This window comes from Pleurodeles waltl, chromosome 1_2 (assembly GCF_031143425.1).
Source record: "Pleurodeles waltl isolate 20211129_DDA chromosome 1_2, aPleWal1.hap1.20221129, whole genome shotgun sequence".
Taxonomy (NCBI): domain Eukaryota; kingdom Metazoa; phylum Chordata; class Amphibia; order Caudata; family Salamandridae; genus Pleurodeles; species Pleurodeles waltl.
In genome coordinates, this window is record NC_090437.1 from 1,327,870,816 (window position 1) to 1,327,893,875 (window position 23,060).

The window sequence follows — 23,060 nt, forward strand, 5'->3', positions numbered from 1 at the left end:
ATAGGATGCAATGGGGAAACATAGAGATAGGGGCAACACAAACCATATACTCCAAAAGTGGAATGCGAACCACGAATGGACCCCAAACCGATGTGACCTTGTAGAGGGTCGCTGGGACTATTAGAAAATAGTGAGAGTTAGAAAAATAACCCTCCCCAAGACCCTGAAAAGTGAGTGCAAAATGCACTAAAGTTCCCCTAAGGACAAAAGAGTCGTGTTAGAGGAATAATGCAGGAAAGACACAAACCAGCAATGCAACAACTGTGGATTTCCAATCTAGGTTACCTGTGGAACAAGGGGACCAAGTCCAAAAGTCACAAGCAAGTCGGAGATGGGCAGATGCCCAGGAAATGCCAGCTGCGGGTGCAAAGAAGCTTCGACTGGACAGAAGAAGCTGAGGTTTCTGCAGGTACAAAAAGGGCTAGAGACTTCCCCTTTGGTGGACGGATCCCTCTCGCCTTGTAAAGTCGTGCAGAAGTGTTTTCCCGCCGGAAGGACGCCAACAAGCCTTGCTACACGCAAATCGTGCGTTTGGCGTTTTTGGACGCTGCTGGGGCCCAGGAGGGACCAGGAGGTCGCAAATTGGACTTGCAGAGAGAAGGGACGTCGAGCAAGACAAAGAGCCCTCACTGAAGCAGGTAGCTCCCGGAGAAGTGCCAGAAACAGGCACTACGAGGATGTGTGAAACGGTGCTCGCCGAAGTTGCACAAAGGAGTCCCACGTCGCCGGAGACCAACTTAGAAAGTCGTGCAATGCAGGTTAGAGTGCCGTGGACCCAGGCTTGGCTGTGCATGAATGATTTCTGCCGGAAGTGCACAGGGGCCGGAGTAGCTGCAAAGTCGCGGTTCCCAGCAATGCAGCCCAGCGAGGTGAGGCAAGGACTTACCTCCACCAAACTTGGGCTGAAGAGTCACTGGACTGTGGGGGTCACTTGGACGGAGTCGCTGGATTCGAGGGACCTCGCTCGTCGTGCTGAGAGGAGACCCAAGGGACCGGTAATGCAGCTTTTTGGTGCCTGCGGTTGCAGGGGGAAGATTCCGTCGACCCACGGGAGATTTCTTCGGAGCTTCTGGTGCAGAGAGGAGGCAGGCTACCCCCACAGCATGCACAAGCAGGAAAACAGTCGAGAAGGCGGCAGGATCAGCGTTACAGAGTTGCAGTAGTCGTCTTTGCTACTATGTTGCAGGTTTGCAGGCTTCCAGCGCGGTCAGCGGTCGTTTCCTTATCAGAAGGTAATCGCCATCGCACACAAAAGCTCCATCAGCATCTCGACCCACACCGACAACTCACTTCCCAACGCCGAACACCTCCACTTCGCGATCCACATCGACCCCAAGACAACCCTAAGAGGCACCCTCATGTACAGACCACCAGGACCCCGCACCAAGTTCAGCGAAGACATCGCAGACTTCGTCAACCCCCACGCACTCTCATCCACCGACTACATCCTCCTAGGAGACCTCAACTTTCACCTGGAGAACCACACCGACAACAACACCACCGCCGTTCTAGACAACCTCGCCAACCTGGGACTGAAACAACTGGTCAACACCCCCACCCACTACGCCGGACACACGCTCGACCCCATCTTCTCCTCAAGCAAACACATCACCTTCAGCCACACCACCGAACTCACATGGTCGGACCACAGCTGCGTCCACTTCAGCTTCAAGAAAACCACCGTGCATCACCACACCAGGCAACCACCAAAAAGACACTGGAACCGAATCACCACAGAACAACTCGCAGCAACGCTTTCCCTGAACCAACCCACCAGCACCAGCAACCCCAACGAGGCCGCCAACAACCTCACCAACTGGATCTCCGACTGCGCCAACCTCCTGGCCCCTCTGAAGATCCAAACCAACACCAACAACCACAAGAAAAGCTCCTGGTTCACCACCGAACTCAAAAACTCCAAGAAAGAATGCCGCCTCCGCGAGAAGACATGGCGCCTCAACCCGACAGAGGAAAACCTGACAGCTCTCAAGGACACCACCCGCCAACACCACCAACGCCTCCGCACCGCACGAAAAACAGCCTACCAGAACAGACTTGACAACAACGCCCACAACAGCAAGGAACTATTTGGCATCGTCAAAGAGCTCTCCAACCCGGACGCAGAAACCAACCCCATCCCTCCCTCTCAGGACCTCTGCGACTCCCTCGCGACCTTCTTCCACCGCAAGATCGCCGACATCTACAACAGCTTCACGACCACCAACATGAACCCGCCCCCGGAAGCCGCAAACGACATCTCCACCATCCTCGCCTGGAACCCTACCACCACCGAGGAAACCACCCGCGTCATGAACTCGATCCACTCGGGATCACCCTCCGACCCCTGTCCTCACCACATTTACAACAAGGCCGACAACATCATCGCACCCCACCTCCGAGACGTCATCAACGCCTCCCTCACCACTGCCACCTTCCTTGAAAGCTGGAAACACGCAGAACTCAACGCCCTCTTAAAGAAACCTACAGCAGACCCCACCGAACTCAAAAACTTCCGGCCTATCTCCCTCCTACCGTTCCCCGCCAAAGTGATTGAGAAAATCGTCAACGCTCAACTCACCGCCGCCCTGGAAACCTCCGACTCCCTCGACTCCACTCAGTTCGGATTCAGGGCCAACCACAGCACCGAAACCGCCCTCATCGCAGCCACGGACGACATCCGAGCCCTGACCGACAAGGGTGAAACCGTGGCCCTCATTCTCCTGGATCTCTCTGCAGCCTTCGACACGGTCTGCCACCGCACCCTGATAGACCGCCTCTGCAGCGCCGGCATCAGAGGCAAGGCCCTGGAATGGGTTATCTCCTTCCTCTCCGGAAGGACCCAGAGAGTCCGCCTCCCCCCCTTCAGATCCGCAGCCACGGAGATCATCTGCGGCGTACCCCAAGGATCCTCCCTCAGCCCCACCCTATTCAACGTCTACATGACCCCCCTGGCAAACATCGCACGCAAACACGGACTCGACATCATATCCTACGCCGACGACACCCAGCTCATCTTATCCCTCACCAACAACCCCACATCAGCAAGGACCAGACTGCACGACGGCATGAAGGAAGTAGCGACCTGGATGACAGACAGCCGACTGAAACTGAACACAGAAAAAACGGAGGTCCTCATCCTCGGCCCTACCCCCTCCGCATGGGACGACTCCTGGTGGCCCCCCGCCCTAGGCAGCACTCCCCAACCGACCAACCACGCACGCAACCTCGGCTTCATCCTGGACTCCTCCCTCTCGATGACCAGACAGGTCAACTCGGTGACCTCAGCGTGCTTCAACACCCTCCGCATGCTCCGCAAGATCTTCCGCTGGATCCCCATCGACACCAGGAAGACCGTCACCCACGCCCTCGTCACCAGCCGCCTGGACTACGGGAACACTCTGTACGCCGGCATCACCACCAAGCTGCAGAGGAAACTTCAACGGATCCAGAACGCCGCAGCACGACTCATCCTGGACATACCTCGCCACCACCACATCTCCGGACACCTGAGAAAACTCCATTGGCTCCCGGTCAACAAGAGGATCACCTTCAGACTCCTCACCCACGCACACAAAGCCCTCTACAACCTCGGACCCAAACTCATCAACTCCCGCGTCTCCTTCTACACTCCTCCGCGCACTCTGCGCTCCACCGGCCAGGCCTTGGCAGCCGTTCCCCGCATCCGCAAAACCACCGCCGGAGGAAAATCCTTCTCTTTTCTGGCAGCGAAGACCTGGAACTCCCTGCCCAGTCACCTTCGCGCCATACCCGAACACCTCCCCTTCAGAAGGCAGCTCAAGACCTGGCTCTTCGAGCACTGACCCCCTCCCCCCCAGCGCCTTGAGACCCTTATGGGTGAGTAGCGCGCTTTATAAATGTGATTGATTGATTGATTGATTGATTGAAGGTGAAGAGAGAGATGCAGAGGAACTCGGCTGAGCTCATGCATTCGTTATCTAAAGTTTCCCCAGAGACAGAGACCCTAAATAGCCAGAAAAGAGGGTTTGGCTACCTAGGAGAGAGGAAAGGCTACTAACACCTGAAGGAGCCTATCAGCAGGAGTCTCTGACGTCACCTGGTGGCACTGGCCACTCAGAGCAGTCCAGTGTGCCAGCAGCACCTCTGTTTCCAAGATGGCAGAGGTCTGGAGCACACTGGAGGAGCTCTGGACACCTCCCAGGGGAGGTGCAGGTCAGGGGAGTGGTCACTCCCCTTTCCTTTGTCCAGTTTCGTGCCAGAGCAGGGGCTAAGGGGTCCCTGAACCGGTGTAGACTGGCTTATGCAGAATTGGGCACATCTGTGCCCAACAAAGCATTTCCAGAGGCTGGGGGAGGCTACTCCTCCCCTGCCTTCACACCATTTTCCAAAGGGAGAGGGTGTCACACCCTCTCTCAGAGGAAGTTCTTTGTTCTGCCATCCTGGGCCAGGCCTGGCTGGACCCCAGGAGGGCAGCTACCTGTCTGAGGGGTTGGCAGCAGCAGCAGCTGCAGTGAAACCCCAGGAAGGGCAGTCTGGCAGTACCAGGGTCTGTGCTACAGAACACTGGGATCATGGAATTGTACCAACAATGCCAGGATGGCATAGAGGGGGCAATTCCATGATCATAGACATGTTACATGGCCATATTCGGAGTTACCATGGTGAAGCTACATATAGGTAGTGACCTATGTGTAGTGCACGCGTGTAATGGTGTCCCCGCACTCACAAAGTTCAGGGAATTGGCTCTGAACAATGTGGGGGCACCTTGGCTAGTGCCAGGGTGCCCTCACACTAAGTAACTTTGCACCTAACCTTTACCAGGTAAAGGTTAGACATATAGGTGACTTATAAGTTACTTAAGAGTAGTGTAAAATGGCTGTGAAATAACGTGGACGTTATTTCACTCAGGCTGCAGTGGCAGGCCTGTGTAAGAATTGTCAGAGCTCCCTATGGGTGACAAAAGAAATGCTGCAGCCCATAGGGATCTCCTGGAACCCCAATACCCTGGGTACCTCAGTACCATATACTAGGGAATTATAAGGGTGTTCCAGTAAGCCAATGTAAATTGGTAAAAATGGTCACTAGCCTGTTAGTGACAATTTGAAAGTAATGAGAGAGCATAACCACTGAGGTTCTGGTTAGCAGAGCCTCAGTGAGACAGTTAGGCACCACACAGGGAACATATACATGCACACCTATGAGCACTGGGGCCCTGTGTGACAGGGTCCCAGTGACACATACATATAGGCCACAAACCTATGAGCACTGGGGTCCTGACCAGCAGGATCCCAGTGACACATAACAAACATACTGAAACCATAGTGTTTTCACTATGAGCACTGAGGCCTGGCTATCAGGATCCCAGTGAAAACAGTGACAAACACCCTGACATACACTCACAAACAGGCCAAAAGTGGGGGTAACAAGGCTAGAAAGAGGCTACCTTCTCACACAACCCCCCCCCCAAACGAAGGACAATAAGGCTAACCTTGGCCAGTTGAGACTTTATTGTCTAAGTGGTGATAAGTAGAGAGTAGCTCTGCAATAGACTGGTTACTCCCTTTATCATCCACTATACGGTTACTTCCCTGTGGGGATGTAAACCACCCTGTTTGAAGTTTTTTAGCTAAGCAACAATGTGAAGATGTATTTTCAGAGTTTCTATCAGTAAGTTTTAGTTTAGAGCAGTGGGAATTGTCCACTGAACCTATTTGTAGTGAAGGAAATGCCAGACAGGGATGCTGTCTCAGAAAAGCCATAGCTGGGCAAAAACTTTGTCCATATGGCTGGAAGAGAGAACAGGGATGCTGTTTCTCTTGGGTTGGAGCAGGGCAGGGATGCTGTCCTATCAGCTCCACACTAGGGCAGGGATGCTGTCCTAAGTGTTGTGAGGCAGTGCAGAGTTTCTGCACTAAAGTTTCTCTGGGAGGGTTGGAGGGATGCTCCATGTTAACTAAAATGGTGCTCTTTTTCTCACCAATGTTAGTTATCCCACAGAGAGGTACTTCCACCTCAGGGAGTCCAGCTTTGCCAGCTGATGATTCCCTTGGAACAGGTGCCACCCCAGGAGAGGTTTCTCCCACCACAGGAATAGTATCCTGAATGGTAGGGTGGTTAGGGGATACTGTGATACCCTTTTTACCTGTTGATGGAGAGGGATCCTGAGTTTTCAGGCCTTCTCTCCTTTGCTTTTTCATTTCACTTGAAATGAGAGGGAACAATTCCTCAGGGATGCCCAGCATGGCTGCATGGGCATAAAACTCTACATCAGCCCAACCTGAGGCCTCTAGGTCATTACCTAAGAGACAGTCTACAGGTAAGCTAGGTGATACCACCACCTGCTTAGGGCCAGTAACTCCACCCCAACTAAACTGAATTATAGCTAAGGGAAGAAACTTAGTGGAGTTATGGACATCAATAATCTTATACTGTTGTCCAATGATGTGTTGTTCAGGAGGCACTAAGTTTTCAGTCACCAAAGTGAAACTGGCACCTGTGTCCCTGTAGGCCAAGGCCTCAACACCATTTATTGTAACTGTCTGCCTGTACTTATCCATTGTAAGGGGACAAGCAGCCAGTGTGGCAAGGCCAATGCCACTAGGTGTGACAGAAACTGTCTTGGGACTGATGACATCAGTTTTCACTATGGACCCATAAGTGAACCCAACTACACCCTTTGCTTGACTGTTGCCAGCAGTCCCACCACTAGTACCACTACTGCTAGGGGCACTAGAGCTTGATGTATTAGTGGTGGTAGGCTCCGGGGGTTTACCTGGACAGGACTTATCCCCTGGCCTATGGCCTCTGTTTTTACACACAAAGCACCAAGGCTTTTTAATGTGTGCAGGTTGGGAAGAAGAGGAAGAATTTGTTTTATCCCCACCCTCTGAAGAGTGTTTAAGATTTGAAGTGGGATCTTTGGTTTTACCCTTATCCCCATGCTTATCTTGAGATTTTTCACCATCTTTCTTCTTATTGCCATCTTTGTCACCCCCTGTATGAACTTTTCTGTTCACCCTTGTTCTGACCCATTTGTCTGCCTTCTTTCCCAATTCTTGGGGAGAGGTCAGATCAGAGTCTACCAGGTACTGGTGCAACAAATCAGACACACAATTATTAAGTATATGCTCTCTCAGGATTGTGTTATACAGGCTTTCATAATCAGTAACTTTACTGCCATGTAACCACCCCTCCAAGGCCTTCACTGAATGGTCAATGAAATCAACCCAGTCTTGTGAAGACTCCTTTTTGGTCTCTCTGAACTTTATCCTGTACTGTTCAGTGGTTAAGCCATAACCATCCAGGAGTGCATTCTTAAGAACTGTAAAATTATTGGCATCACTTTCTTTCACAGTAAGGAGTCTATCCCTACCCTTTCCACTAAATGATAGCCATAGGATAGCAGCCCACTGCTTTTGAGGGACATCCTGTACAGCACAGGCCCTCTCAAGTGCAGCAAACCACTTGTTAATGTCATCCCCCTCCTTATAAGGGGGAACTATCTTGTGCAGATTCCTGGAATCATGCTCTTTTGCAGGATGACTATGGGGAATACTGCTGCTGCCACCATGGGTATCTAAACCCAACTTCTGTCTTTCCCTCTCTATTTCTAAAGACTGTCTATCCAAATCCAGCTGTTGCTTCTTGAGCTTCAGTCTGGTTTGTTCCACTCTCAATCTATTGAGCTCCCTTTCTAACAATCTGTCATCAGGGTGGGTGGGAGGGACATTTCTAGATACAGAGGTATGATGGGAATGAACAGAAGGAGACCTGTCCCTTACAGAGGGCACCCTAACAGCTTGGCTACCAGTATAATGTGAGAGCACACCATTAGTATGGTGTGATTCAACCTCTGTACCAACTATGCTAGACTGTCTAGTAATGGGCAGGCTGAGAAGTTTCTTTCCTGAACCTTTTCCTGGGGGAGTCCCTGGATCAGATTGAGAACCATTAGCTACTTTTTCTACAGATTGGGCACTTATGGCCTTATCCTGTACTCTAAGCATATTAATTAACAGTTCTAAAGAAGGATTCTTCCCTACACTCAAACCTCTCTCTATGCAGAGACTCCTTGCTCCTTTCCAGCTAAGGTGATCATATGCAAGTTTGGACAGTTCAACATTTTTTCCTGTGCCAGACATTTTTAGAGAGAGTTAAAGTGATAGTAAAAGATAAAAAGTTTGTCAGAGCTTTTAAAAAGACAGAGAAAAAAACTTTTAAAACTTTTTAGAACTTTTTAGAAAGTTTAGAAGTACTTTTCAGCACTTAGAAAAGAGTGAAAAGAGGAAATGCAAAACTTTTTGGCTATGTGTATATACACTGACCTTGTTTTGTATATTTTTCTCTTATGAAAAGTACAATGACAAGAGTGGTAAGTAGTCTCAAGCACTTATCCCACCACTGCACAACCAATGTAGGAGGCTGGACTGGCTTGTAGTGAGTACCAAGGGGTACTTGCACCTTGCACCAGGCCCAGTTATCCCTTATTAGTGTATAGGGTGTCTAGCAGCTTAGGCTGATAGATAATGGTAGCTTAGCAGAGCAGCTTAGGCTGAACTAGGAGACGTGTGAAGCTACTACAGTACCACTTAGTGTCATATGCACAATATCATAAGAAAACACAATACACAGTTATACTAAAAATAAAGGTACTTTATTTTTATGACAATATGCCAAAGTATCTTAGAGTGTACCCTCAGTGAGAGGATAGGAAATATACACAAGATATATATACACAATAGCAAAAATATGCAGTATAGTCTTAGAAAACAGTGCAAACAATGTATAGTTACAATAGGATGCAATGGGGAAACATAGAGATAGGGGCAACACAAACCATATACTCCAAAAGTGGAATGCGAACCACGAATGGACCCCAAACCTATGTGACCTTGTAGAGGGTCGCTGGGACTATTAGAAAATAGTGAGAGTTAGAAAAATAACCCTCCCCAAGACCCTGAAAAGTGAGTGCAAAGTGCACTAAAGTTCCCCTAAGGACAAAAGAGTCGTGTTAGAGGAATAATGCAGGAAAGACACAAACCAGCAATGCAACAACTGTGGATTTCCAATCTAGGGTACCTCTGGAACAAGGGGACCAAGTCCAAAAGTCACAAGCAAGTCGGAGATGGGCAGATGCCCAGGAAATGCCAGCTGCGGGTGCAAAGAAGCTTCGACTGGACAGAAGAAGCTGAGGTTTCTGCAGGAACAAAAAGGGCTAGAGACTTCCCCTTTGGTGGACGGATCCCACTCGCCTTGGAGAGTCGTGCAGAAGTGTTTTCCCGCCGGAAGGACGCCAACAAGCCTTGCTACACGCAAATCGTGCGTTTGGCGTTTTGGGACGCTGCTGGGGCCCAGGAGGGACCAGGAGGTCGCAAATTGGACCTGCAGAGAGAGGGGACGTCGAGCAAGACAACGAGCCCTCACTGAAGCAGGTAGCACCCGGAGAAGTGCGAGAAACAGGCACTACGAGGATGCGTGAAACGGTGCTCGCCGAAGTTGCACAAAGGAGTCCCACGTCGCCGGAGACCAACTTAGAAAGTCGTGCAATGCAGGTTAGAGTGCCGTGGACCCAGGCTTGGCTGTGCACGAAGGATTTCTGCCGGAAGTGCACAGGGGCCGGAGTAGCTGCAAAGTCGCGGTTCCCAGCAATGCAGCCCAGCGAGGTGAGGCAAGGACTTACTGTAGGAAAGTACCATCTTGCCTGGCATGTTACCCCCATTTTTCACTGTATATATGTTGTTTTAGTTGTATGTGTCACTGGGACCCTGGTAACCCAGGGCCCCAGTGCTCATAAGTGTGCCTGAATGTGTTACCTGTGTAGTGACTAACTGTCTCACTGAGGCTCTGCTAATCAGAACCTCAGTGGTTATGCTCTCTCATTTCTTTCCAAATTGTCACCGACAGGCTAGTGACCATTTTTACCAATTTACATTGGCTTACTGGAACACCCTTATAATTCCCTAGTATATGGTACTGAGGTACCCAGGGTATTGGGGTTCCAGGAGATCCCTATGGGCTGCAGCATTTCTTTTGCCACCCATAGGGAGCTCTGACAATTCTTACACAGGCCTGCCACTGCAGCCTGAGTGAAATAACGTCCACGTTATTTCACAGCCATTTTACACTGCACTTAAGTAACTTATAAGTCACCTATATGTCTAACCTTTACCTGGTAAAGGTTAGGTGCAAAGTTACTTAGTGTGAGGGCACCCTGGCACTAGCCAAGGTGCCCCCACATTGTTCAGAGCCAATTCCCTGAACTTTGTGAGTGCGAGGACACCATTACACGCGTGCACTACATATAGGTCACTACCTATATGTAGCTTCACCATGGTAACTCCGAATATGGCCATGTAACATGTCTATGATCATGGAATTGCCCCCTCTATGCCATCCTGGCATTGTTGGTACAATTCCATGATCCCAGTGGTCTGTAGCACAGACCCTGGTACTGCCAAACTGCCCTTCCTGGGGTTTCACTGCAGCTGCTGCTGCTGCCAACCCCTCAGACAGGCATCTGCCCTCCTGGGGTCCAGCCAGGCCTGGCCCAGGATGGCAGAACAAAGAACTTCCTCTGAGAGAGGGTGTGACACCCTCTCCCTTTGGAAAATGGTGTGAAGGCAGGGGAGGAGTAGCCTCCCCCAGCCTCTGGAAATGCTTTGTTGGGCACAGAGGTGCCCAATTCTGCATAAGCCAGTCTACACCGGTTCAGGGACCCCTTAGCCCCTGCTCTGGCGCGAAACTGGACAAAGGAAAGGGGAGTGACCACTCCCCTGACCTGCACCTCCCCTGGGAGGTGTCCAGAGCTCCTCCAGTGTGCTCCAGACCTCTGCCATCTTGGAAACAGAGGTGCTGCTGGCACACTGGACTGCTCTGAGTGGCCAGTGCCACCAGGTGACGTCAGAGACTCCTTGTGATAGGCTCCTTCAGGTGTTAGTAGCCTTTCCTCTCTCCTAGGTAGCCAAACCCTCTTTTCTGGCTATTTAGGGTCTCTGTCTCTGGGGAAACTTCAGATAACGAATGCATGAGCTCAGCCGAGTTCCTCTGCATCTCCCTCTTCACCTTCTGATAAGGAATCGACCGCTGACCGCGCTGGAAGCCTGCAAACCTGCAACATAGTAGCAAAGACGACTACTGCAACTCTGTAACGCTGATCCTGCCGCCTTCTCGACTGTTTTCCTGCTTGTGCATGCTGTGGGGGTAGTCTGCCTCCTCTCTGCACCAGAAGCTCCGAAGAAATCTCCTGTGGGTCGACGGAATCTTCCCCCTGCAACCGCAGGCACCAAAAAGCTGCATCTCCGGTCCCTTGGGTCTCCTCTCAGCACGACGAGCGAGGTCCCTCGAATCCAGCGACACCGTCCAAGTGACCCCCACAGTCCAGTGACTCTTCAGCCCAAGTTTGGTGGAGGTAAGTCCTTGCCTCACCTCGCTGGGCTGCATTGCTGGGAACCGCGACTTTGCAAGCTTCTCCGGCCCCTGTGCACTTCCGGCGGAAATCCTGTGTGCACAGCCAAGCCTGGGTCCACGGCACTCTAACCTGCATTGCACGACTTTCTAAGTTGGTCTCCGGCGACGTGGGACTCCTTTGTGCAACTTCGGCGAGCACCGTTTCACGCATCCTCGTAGTGCCTGTTTCTGGCACTTCTCCGGGTGCTACCTGCTTCAGTGAGGGCTCTTTGTCTCGCTCGACGTCCCCTCTCTCTGCAGGTTCAATTTGCGACCTCCTGGTCCCTCCTGGGCCCCAGCAGCGTCCAAAAACGCCAAACGTACGATTTGCGTGTAGCAAGGCTTGTTGGCGTCCATCCGGCGGGAAAATACTTCTGCACGACTCTCCAAGGCGTGTCGGATCCATCCTCAAAAGGGGAAGTCTCTAGCCCTTGTCGTTCCTGCAGTATTCACAGTTCTTCAGCCTAGTAAGAGCTTCTTTGCAATAACCGCTGGCATTTCTTGGGCATCTGCCCATCTCCGAGCTGCTTGTGACTTTTGGACTTGGTCCCCTTGTTCCACAGGTACCTTCAGACAGGAATCCATCGTTGTTGCATTGCTGATTTGTGTTCTCCTTACATTCTCCCTCTAACACGACTATTTTGTCCTTAGGGGAACTTTAGTGCACTTTGCACTCACTTTTCAGGGTCTTGGGGTGGGTTATTTTGCTAACTCTCACTATTTTCTAATAGTCCCAGCGACCCTCTACAAGGTCACCTAGGTTTGGGATCCATTCGTGGTTCGCATTCCACTTCTGGAGTATATGGTTTGTGTTGCCCCTATCCCTATGTTTCCCCATTGCATCCTATTGTAACTATACATTGTTTGCACTGTTTTCTAAGACTATACTGCATATTTTTGCTATTGTGTATATATATCTTGTGTATATTTCCTATCCTCTCACTGAGGGTACACTCTAAGATACTTTGGCATATTGTCATAAAAATAAAGTACCTTTATTTTTAGTATAACTGTGTATTGTGTTTTCTTATGATATTGTGCATATGACACTAAGTGGTACTGTAGTAGCTTCACACGTCTCCTAGTTCAGCCTGAGCTGCTTTGCTAAGCTACCATTATCTATCAGCCTAAGCTACTAGACACCCTATACACTAATAAGGGATAACTGGGCCTGGTGCAAGGTGCAAGTACCCGTTGGTACTCACTACAAGCCAGTCCAGCCTCCTACATTGGTTGTGCAGCGGTGGGATAAGTGCTTTGAGACTACTTACCACTCTTGTCATTGTACTTTTCATAAGAGAAAAATATACAAAACAAGGTCAGTGTATATACACATAGCCAAAAAGTTTTGCATTTCCTCTTTTCACTCTTTTCTAAGTGCTGAAAAGTACTTCTAAACTTTCAAAAAGTTGAACTGTCCAAACTTGCATATGATCACCTTAGCTGGAAAGGAGCAAGGAGTCTCTGCATAGAGAGAGGTTTGAGTGTAGGGAAGAATCCTTCCTTAGAACTGTTAATTAATATGCTTAGAGTACAGGATAAGGCCATAAGTGCCCAATCTGTAGAAAAAGTAGCTAATGGTTCTCAATCTGATCCAGGGACTCCCCCAGGAAAAGGTTCAGGAAAGAAACTTCTCAGCCTGCCCATTACTAGACAGTCTAGCATAGTTGGTGCAGAGGTTGAATCACATCATACTGATGATGTGCTCTCACATTATACTGGTAGCCAAGCTGTTAGGGTGCCCTCTGTAAGGGACAAGTCTCCTTCTGTTCATTCCCATCATACCTCTGTATCTAGAAATGTCCCTCCCACCCACCCTGATGACAGATTGTTAGAAAGGGAGCTCAATAGATTGAGAGTGGAACAAACCAGACTGAAGCTCAAGAAGCAACAGCTGGATTTGGATAGACAGTCTTTAGAAGTAGAGAGGGAAAGACAGAAGTTGGGTTTAGATACCCATGGTGGCAGCAGCAGTATTCCCCATAGTCATCCTGCAAAAGAGCATGATTCCAGGAATCTGCACAAGATAGTTCCCCCTTATAAGGAGGGGGATGACATTAACAAGTGGTTTGCTGCACTTGAGAGGGCATGTGCTGTACAGGATGTCCCTCAAAAGCAGTGGGCTGCTATCCTATGGCTATCATTTACTGGAAAAGGTAGGGATAGGCTCCTTACTGTAAAAGAAAATGATGCTAACAATTTCCAAGTTCTTAAGAATGCACTCCTGGATGGTTATGGCTTAACCACTGAACAGTACAGGATAAAGTTCAGAGATACCAAAAAGGAGTCTTCACAAGACTGGGTTGATTTCATTGACCAGGCAATGAAGGCCTTGGAGGGGTGGTTACATGGCAGTAAAGTTACTGATTATGACAGCCTGTATAACTTGATCCTGAGAGAGCATATTCTTAATAATTGTATGTCTGATTTGTTGCACCAGTACTTGGTGGACTCTGATCTGACCTCTCCCCAAGAATTGGGAAAGAAGGCAGACAAATGGGTCAGAACAAGAGTGAACAGAAAAGTTCATACAGGGGGTGACAAAGATGGCAACAAAAAGAAGGATGGTAAGTCTTCTGACAAGGGTGGGGACAAATCTAAAAATGAGTCTTCATCAGGCCCACAAAAACACTCTGGTGGGGGTGGTGGGCCCAAATCCTCCTTTAATCAGAACAAGGAAAAGAAACCATGGTGCTATTTATGTAAAATAAAAGGCCATTGGACAACAGATCCCAGTTGTCCAAAGAAAGGCACCACAGCTCCTACCACTACAACCCCTACTGCTAAACCTAGTGTCCCTACTAATAGCAGTGGTGGTGGGAGCAAAACTACTAATAGCCAATCCAAGGGAGTAGCTGGGCTCACTTTTGGTAATTTAGTTGGGGTTGGTCTGATTAGGGAGACCACAGAGGCTACTTTAGTCTCTGAAGGGGCTATTGACTTAGCCACTTTGGTTGCTTGCCCCCATAACTTGGAGAAGTACAAGCAACTAACCCTAATAAATGGTGTTGAGGTCCAGGCCTACAGGGACACAGGTGCCAGTGTCACAATGGTGATTGAGAAACTGGTGCACCCTGAACAACACATACTTGGACACCAGTACCAAGTAACCGATGCTCACAACATAACACAAAGCCACCCCATGGCTGTTGTAAATCTCAACTGGGGGGGGGTATCTGGTCCAAAGAAAGTTGTGGTAGCTTCAGATTTACCTGTAGACTGTCTATTAGGGAATGATTTGGAGACATCAGCTTGGTCAGATGTGGAGTTGGAGGCCCATGCAGCAATGCTGGGCATCCCAGGGCATATTTTTGCTTTGACAAGGGCTCAGGCCAAAAAGCAAAAAGGACAGGGAAGCTTGGATCCTGGAACAATGGACCAAGTGCTCCCTAAAGCTAGGGCTAGTAGAAGCAAACCACTTCCTACTATCCCTCCCTCTACAGTGGATTCTACTTCTGAGGAAGAAGAATTCCCTCCCTGTGCAGAACCTACACCAGAGGAGCTGGAAGCAGACACTGCTGAGCTTTTGGGTGAAGGGGGGCCTGCCAGAGAGGAGCTGAGTGTGGCACAGCAAACCTGTCCCACATTAGAGGGTCTCAGACAGCAAGCTGTCAAACAGGCTAATGGGGATGTCAGTGACTCACACAGAGTTTACTGGGAGGACAACCTCTTGTACACTGAGCATAGGGATCCTAAACCTGGAGCTGCCAGGAGATTAGTGATTCCTCAGGAGTACAGAAAGTTCCTCCTAACACTGGCACATGACATTCCCTTAGCTGGGCACCTGGGTCAAATGAAAACTTGGGACAGATTGGTACCACTGTTTCATTGGCCTAGGATGTCTGAGGACACAAAAGAATTTTGTAAGTCCTGTGAAACCTGTCAAGCCAGTGGCAAGACAGGTGGCACTCCAAAGGCACCCCTTATCCCACTGCCTGTGGTTGGGGTTCCCTTTGAAAGGGTAGGGGTTGACATAGTTGGCCCCCTTGACCCTCCTACTGCTTCAGGCAATAGGTTTATCTTGGTGGTAGTGGACCATGCCACAAGATATCCTGAAGCAATTCCTTTAAGGACCACTACAGCTCCTGCAGTGGCAAAGGCCCTCCTGGGAATATTTTCAAGGGTGGGCTTCCCAAAGGAAGTAGTATCAGACAGAGGAAGCAATTTCATGTCTGCATACTTAAAGGCCATGTGGAAGGAGTGTGGTGTAACTTACAAGTTCACAACACCCTATCATCCACAAACAAATGGACTGGTGGAGAGATTTAATAAAACTCTCAAAGGCATGATTATGGGACTCCCTGAAAAACTCCGCAGGAGATGGGATATCCTTCTACCATGCCTCCTTTTTGCCTACAGGGAGGTACCCCAGAAAGGAGTGGGCTTCAGCCCCTTTGAACTTCTTTTTGGACACCCTGTTAGGGGTCCACTCACACTTGTAAAGGAGGGTTGGGAACAACCTTTAAAAGCTCCAAAGCAGGATATTGTGGACTATGTACTTGGCCTCAGATCAAGGATGGCTGAGTACATGAAAAAGGCCAGTAAAAACCTTCAGGCCAGCCAAGAGCTCCAGAAGCAATGGCATGATCAGAAGGCTGTTTTGGTTCAGTACCAACCAGGGCAGAAAGTGTGGGTCTTGGAGCCTGTGGCCCCAAGAGCACTCCAAGATAAATGGAGTGGTCCACACACAATTGTTGAAAAGAAGGGTGAAGTCACCTACTTGGTTGACTTAGGCACTGCCAGGAGTCCCCTTAGGGTGCTCCATGTCAACCGCCTGAAACCCTACTATGACAGGGCTGATCTCACCCTGCTCATGGCAACAGATGAGGGACAGGAAGAAGACAGTGATCCTCTACCTGATCTCTTCTCTTCCACAGAACAAGATGCTCTTGTGGAAGGTGTAGTTTTGGCTGATTGTCTTACTGCTGAGCAGAAAGATAATTGCATAAATCTCCTAGGACAATTTTCAGAACTCTTCTCCATTGTGCCAGGCACCACTTCTTGGTGTGAGCACACTATAGATACTGGAGACAGTTTACCTGTCAAAAGTAAGATCTATAGGCAGCCTGACCATGTCAGGGACTGCATAAAGCAAGAAGTTCAGAAGATGTTGGAACTAGGAGTGGTTGAGCACTCTGACAGTCCATGGGCTTCTCCTGTGGTACTGGTACCAAAACCCAATTCTAAAGATGGAAAGAAGGAAATGAGGTTTTGTGTAGACTATAGAGGTCTCAACTTGGTAACCAAAACAGATGCTCACCCTATACCCAGGGCAGATGAGCTAATAGATACAATGGCATCTGCCAAGTATCTAAGCACTTTTGATTTGACTGCAGGGTATTGGCAGATCAAAATGTCAGAAGATGCTAAACCTAAGACTGCATTTTCTACCATTGGAGGACATTACCAGTTTACTGTAATGCCTTTTGGTTTGAAAAATGCACCTGCCACTTTTCAGAGGTTGGTGAACACAGTCCTGCAAGGGCTGGAAGCTTTCAGTGCAGCATATTTGGATGATATAGCTGTCTTTAGCTCCAGCTGGGATGATCACCTGGTCCACCTTTGGAAAGTTTTGGAGGCCCTGCAAAAGGCAGGCCTCACTATCAAGGCTTCAAAGTGCCAGATAGGGCAGGGTAAGGTGGTTTATCTGGGACACCTTGTTGGTGGGGAACAGATTGCACCACTTCAGGGGAAAATCCAAACTATCATTGATTGGATTCCCCCTACCACTCAGACTCAGGTGAGAGCCTTCCTAGGCCTCACTGGGTATTACAGGAGGTTCATTAAGAACTATGGCTCCATTGCAGCCCCTCTTAATGACCTCACATCAAAGAAAATGCCTAAAAAGGTATTATGGACAGCAAACTGTCAGAAAGCTTTTGAGGAGCTGAAGCAGGCCATGTGCTCTGCACCTGTCCTGAAAAGCCCTTGTTACTCTAAAAAATTCTATGTCCAAACTGATGCATCTGAATTAGGAGTAGGGGCAGTCCTATCACAACTTAATTCTGAGGGCCAGGATCAACCTGTTGCTTTTATTAGTAGAAGGTTGACCCCTAGAGAAAAGCGTTGGTCTGCCATTGAGAGGGAGGCCTTTGCTGTGGTCTGGGCTCTGAAGAAGTTGAGGCCATACCTGTTTGGCACTCACTTCATTGTTCAGACAGACCACAAACCTCTACTTTGGCTAAAACAAATGAAAGGTGAAAATCCTAAATTGTTGAGGTGGTCCATATCCCTACAGGGAATGGACTATACAGTGGAACATAGACCTGGGAGTAGCCACTCCAATGCAGATGGACTCTCCAGATATTTCCACTTAGACAATGAAGACTCATCAGGTAATGGCTAGTCTTATTGTCCTTCGTTTGGGGGGGGGGTTGTGTAGGAAAGTACCATCCTGCCTGGCATGTTACCCCCATTTTTCACTGTATATATGTTGTTTTAGTTGTATGTGTCACTGGGACCCTGGTAACCCAGGGCCCCAGTGCTCATAAGTGTGCCTGAATGTGTTACCTGTGTAGTGACTAACTGTCTCACTGAGGCTCTGCTAATCAGAACCTCAGTGGTTATGCTCTCTCATTTCTTTCCAAATTGTCACCGACAGGCTAGTGACCATTTTTACCAATTTACATTGGCTTACTGGAACACCCTTATAATTCCCTAGTATATGGTACTGAGGTACCCAGGGTATTGGGGTTCCAGGAGATCCCTATGGGCTGCAGCATTTCTTTTGCCACCCATAGGGAGCTCTGACAATTCTTACACAGGCCTGCCACTGCAGCCTGAGTGAAATAACGTCCACGTTATTTCACAGCCATTTTACACTGCACTTAAGTAACTTATAAGTCACCTATATGTCTAACCTTTACCTGGTAAAGGTTAGGTGCAAAGTTACTTAGTGTGAGGGCACCCTGGCACTAGCCAAGGTGCCCCCACATTGTTCAGAGCCAATTCCCTGAACTTTGTGAGTGCGGGGGACACCATTACACGCGTGCACTACATATAGGTCACTACCTATATGTAGCTTCACCATGGTAACTCCGAATATGGCCATGTAACATGTCTATGATCATGGAATTGCCCCCTCTATGCCATCCTGGCATTGTTGGTACAATTCCATGATCCCAGTGGTCTGTAGCACAGACCCTGGTACTGCCAAACTGCCCTTCCTGGGGTTTCACTGCAGCTGCTGCTGCTGCCAACCCCTCAGACAGGCATCTGCCCTCCTGGGGTCCAGCCAGGCCTGGCCCAGGATGGCAGAACAAAGAACTTCCTCTGAGAGAGGGTGTGACACCCTCTCCCTTTGGAAAATGGTGTGAAGGCAGGGGAGGAGTAGCCTCCCCCAGCCTCTGGAAATGCTTTGTTGGGCACAGAGGTGCCCAATTCTGCATAAGCCAGTCTACACCGGTTCAGGGACCCCTTAGCCCCTGCTCTGGCGCGAAACTGGACAAAGGAAAGGGGAGTGACCACTCCCCTGACCTGCACCTCCCCTGGGAGGTGTCCAGAGCTCCTCCAGTGTGCTCCAGACCTCTGCCATCTTGGAAACAGAGGTGCTGCTGGCACACTGGACTGCTCTGAGTGGCCAGTGCCACCAGGTGACGTCAGAGACTCCTTGTGATAGGCTCCTTCAGGTGTTAGTAGCCTTTCCTCTCTCCTAGGTAGCCAAACCCTCTTTTCTGGCTATTTAGGGTCTCTGTCTCTGGGGAAACTTCAGATAACGAATGCATGAGCTCAGCCGAGTTCCTCTGCATCTCCCTCTTCACCTTCTGATAAGGAATCGACCGCTGACCGCGCTGGAAGCCTGCAAACCTGCAACATAGTAGCAAAGACGACTACTGCAACTCTGTAACGCTGATCCTGCCGCCTTCTCGACTGTTTTCCTGCTTGTGCATGCTGTGGGGGTAGTCTGCCTCCTCTCTGCACCAGAAGCTCCGAAGAAATCTCCTGTGGGTCGACGGAATCTTCCCCCTGCAACCGCAGGCACCAAAAAGCTGCATCTCCGGTCCCTTGGGTCTCCTCTCAGCACGACGAGCGAGGTCCCTCGAATCCAGCGACACCGTCCAAGTGACCCACACAGTCCAGTGACTCTTCAGCCCAAGTTTGGTGGAGGTAAGTCCTTGCCTCACCTCGCTGGGCTGCATTGCTGGGAACCGCGACTTTGCAAGCTTCTCCGGCCCCTGTGCACTTCCGGCGGAAATCCTGTGTGCACAGCCAAGCCTGGGTCCACGGCACTCTAACCTGCATTGCACGACTTTCTAAGTTGGTCTCCGGCGACGTGGGACTCCTTTGTGCAACTTCGGCGAGCACCGTTTCACGCATCCTCGTAATGCCTGTTTCTGGCACTTCTCCGGGTGCTACCTGCTTCAGTGAGGGCTCTTTGTCTCGCTCGACGTCCCCTCTCTCTGCAGGTCCAATTTGCGACCTCCTGGTCCCTCCTGGGCCCCAGCAGCGTCCAAAAACGCCAAACGCACGATTTGCGTGTAGCAAGGCTTGTTGGCGTCCTTCCGGCGGGAAAACACTTCTGCACGACTCTCCAAGGCGTGCGGGATCCATCCTCAAAAGGGGAAGTCTCTAGCCCTTGTCGTTCCTGCAGTATTCACAGTTCTTCAGCCTAGTAAGAGCTTCTTTGCACCAACCGCTGGCATTTCTTGGGCATCTGCCCATCTCCGAGCTGCTTGTGACTTTTGGACTTGGTCCCCTTGTTCCACAGGTACCTTCAGACAGGAATCCATCGTTGTTGCATTGCTGATTTGTGTTCTCCTTGCATTCTCCCTCTAACACGACTATTTTGTCCTTAGGGGAACTTTGGTGCACTTTGCACTCACTTTTCAGGGTCTTGGGGTGGGTTATTTTGCTAACTCTCACTATTTTCTAATAGTCCCAGCGACCCTCTACAAGGTCACCTAGGTTTGGGGTCCATTCGTGGTTCGCATTCCACTTCTGGAGTATATGGTTTGTGTTGCCCCCTCCCTATGTTTCCCCATTGCATCCTATTGTAACTATACATTGTTTGCACTGTTTTCTAAGACTATACTGCATATTTTTGCTATTGTGTATATATATCTTGTGTATATTTCCTATCCTCTCACTGAGGGTACACTCTAAGATACTTTGGCATATTGTCATAAAAATAAAGTACCTTTATTTTTAGTATAACTGTGTATTGTGTTTTCTTATGATGTTGTGCATATGACACTAAGTGGTACTGTAGTAGCTTCACACGTCTCCTAGTTCAGCCTGAGCTGCTTTGCTAAGCTATCATTATCTATCAGCCTAAGCTGCTAGACACCCTATACACTAATAAGGGATAACTGGGCCTGGTGCAAGGTGCAAGTACCCCTTGGTACTCACTACAAGCCAGTCCAGCCTCCTACACTTACCTCCACCAAACTTGGGCTGAAGAGTCACTGGACTGTGGGGGTCACTTGGACAGAGTCGCTGGATTCGAGGGACCTCGCTCGTCGTGCTGAGAGGAGACCCAAGGGACCGGTAATGCAGCTTTTTGGTGCCTGCGGTTGCAGGGGGAAGATTCCGTCGACCCACGGGAGATTTCTTCGGAGCTTCTGGTGCAGAGAGGAGGCAGGCTACCCCCACAGCATGCACAAGCAGGAAAACAGTCGAGAAGGCGGCAGGATCAGCGTTACAGAGTTGCAGTAGTCGTCTTTGCTACTATGTTGCAGGTTTGCAGGCTTCCAGCGCGGTCAGCGGTCGTTTCCTTATCAGAAGGTGAAGAGAGAGATGCAGAGGAACTCGGCTGAGCTCATGCATTCGTTATCTAAAGTTTCCCCAGAGACAGAGACCCTAAATAGCCAGAAAAGAGGGTTTGGCTACCTAGGAGAGAGGAAAGGCTACTAACACCTGAAGGAGCCTATCAGCAGGAGTCTCTGACGTCACCTGGTGGCACTGGCCACTCAGAGCAGTCCAGTGTGCCAGCAGCACCTCTGTTTCCAAGATGGCAGAGGTCTGGAGCACACTGGAGGAGCTCTGGACACCTCCCAGGGGAGGTGCAGGTCAGGGGAGTGGTCACTCCCCTTTCCTTTGTCCAGTTTCGTGCCAGAGCAGGGGCTAAGGGGTCCCTGAACCGGTGTAGACTGGCTTATGCAGAATTGGCCACATCTGTGCCCAACAAAGCATTTCCAGAGGCTGGGGGAGGCTACTCCTCCCCTGCCTTCACACCATTTTCCAAAGGGAGAGGGTGTCACACCCTCTCTCAGAGGAAGTTCTTTGTTCTGCCATCCTGGGCCAGGCCTGGCTGGACCCCAGGAGGGCAGCTGCCTGTCTGAGGGGTTGGCAGCAGCAGCAGCTGCAGTGAAACCCCAGGAAGGGCAGTCTGGCAGTACCAGGGTCTGTGCTACAGACCACTGGGATCATGGAATTGTACCAACAATGCCAGGATGGCATAGAGGGGGCAATTCCATGATCATAGACATGTTACATGGCCATATTCGGAGTTACCATGGTGAAGCTACTTATAGGTAGTGACCTATGTGTAGTGCACGCGTGTAATGGTGTCCCCGCACTCACAAAGTTCAGGGAATTGGCTCTGAACAATGTGGGGGCACCTTGGCTAGTGCCAGGGTGCCCTCACACTAAGTAACTTTGCACCTAACCTTTACCAGGTAAAGGTTAGACATATAGGTGACTTATAAGTTACTTAAGTGCAGTGTAAAATGGCTGTGAAATAACGTGGACGTTATTTCACTCAGGCTGCAGTGGCAGGCCTGTGTAAGAATTGTCAGAGCTCCCTATGGGTGGCAAAAGAAATGCTGCAGCCCATAGGGATCTCCTGGAACCCCAATACCCTGGGTACCTCAGTACCATATACTAGGGAATTATAAGGGTTTTCCAGTAAGCCAATGTAAATTGGTAAAAATGGTCACTAGCCTGTTAGTGACAATTTGAAAGTAATGAGAGAGCATAACCACTGAGGTTCTGGTTAGCAGAGCCTCAGTGAGACAGTTAGGCACCACACAGGGAACATATACATGCACACCTATGAGCACTGGGGCCCTGTGTGACAGGGTCCCAGTGACACATACATATAGGCCACAAACCTATGAGCACTGGGGTCCTGACCAGCAGGATCCCAGTGACACATAACAAACATACTGAAACCATAGTGTTTTCACTATGAGCACTGAGGCCTGGCTATCAGGATCCCAGTGAAAACAGTGACAAACACCCTGACATACACTCACAAACAGGCCAAAAGTGGGGGTAACAAGGCTAGAAAGAGGCTACCTTCTCACACAACCCCCCCCCCCCAAACGAAGGACAATAAGGCTAACCTTGGCCAGTTGAGACTTTATTGTCTAAGTGGTGATAAGTAGAGAGTAGCTCTGCAATAGACTGGTTACTCCCTTTATCATCCACTATACGGTTACTTCCCTGTGGGGATGTAAACCACCCTGTTTGAAGTTTTTTAGCTAAGCAACAATGTGAAGATGTATTTTCAGAGTTATCTATCAGTAAGTTTTAGTTTAGAGCAGTGGGAATTGTCCACTGAACCTATTTGTAGTGAAGGAAATGCCAGACAGGGATGCTGTCTCAGAAAAGCCATAGCTGGGCAAAAACTTTGTCCATATGGCTGGAAGAGAGAACAGGGATGCTGTTTCTCTTGGGTTGGAGCAGGGCAGGGA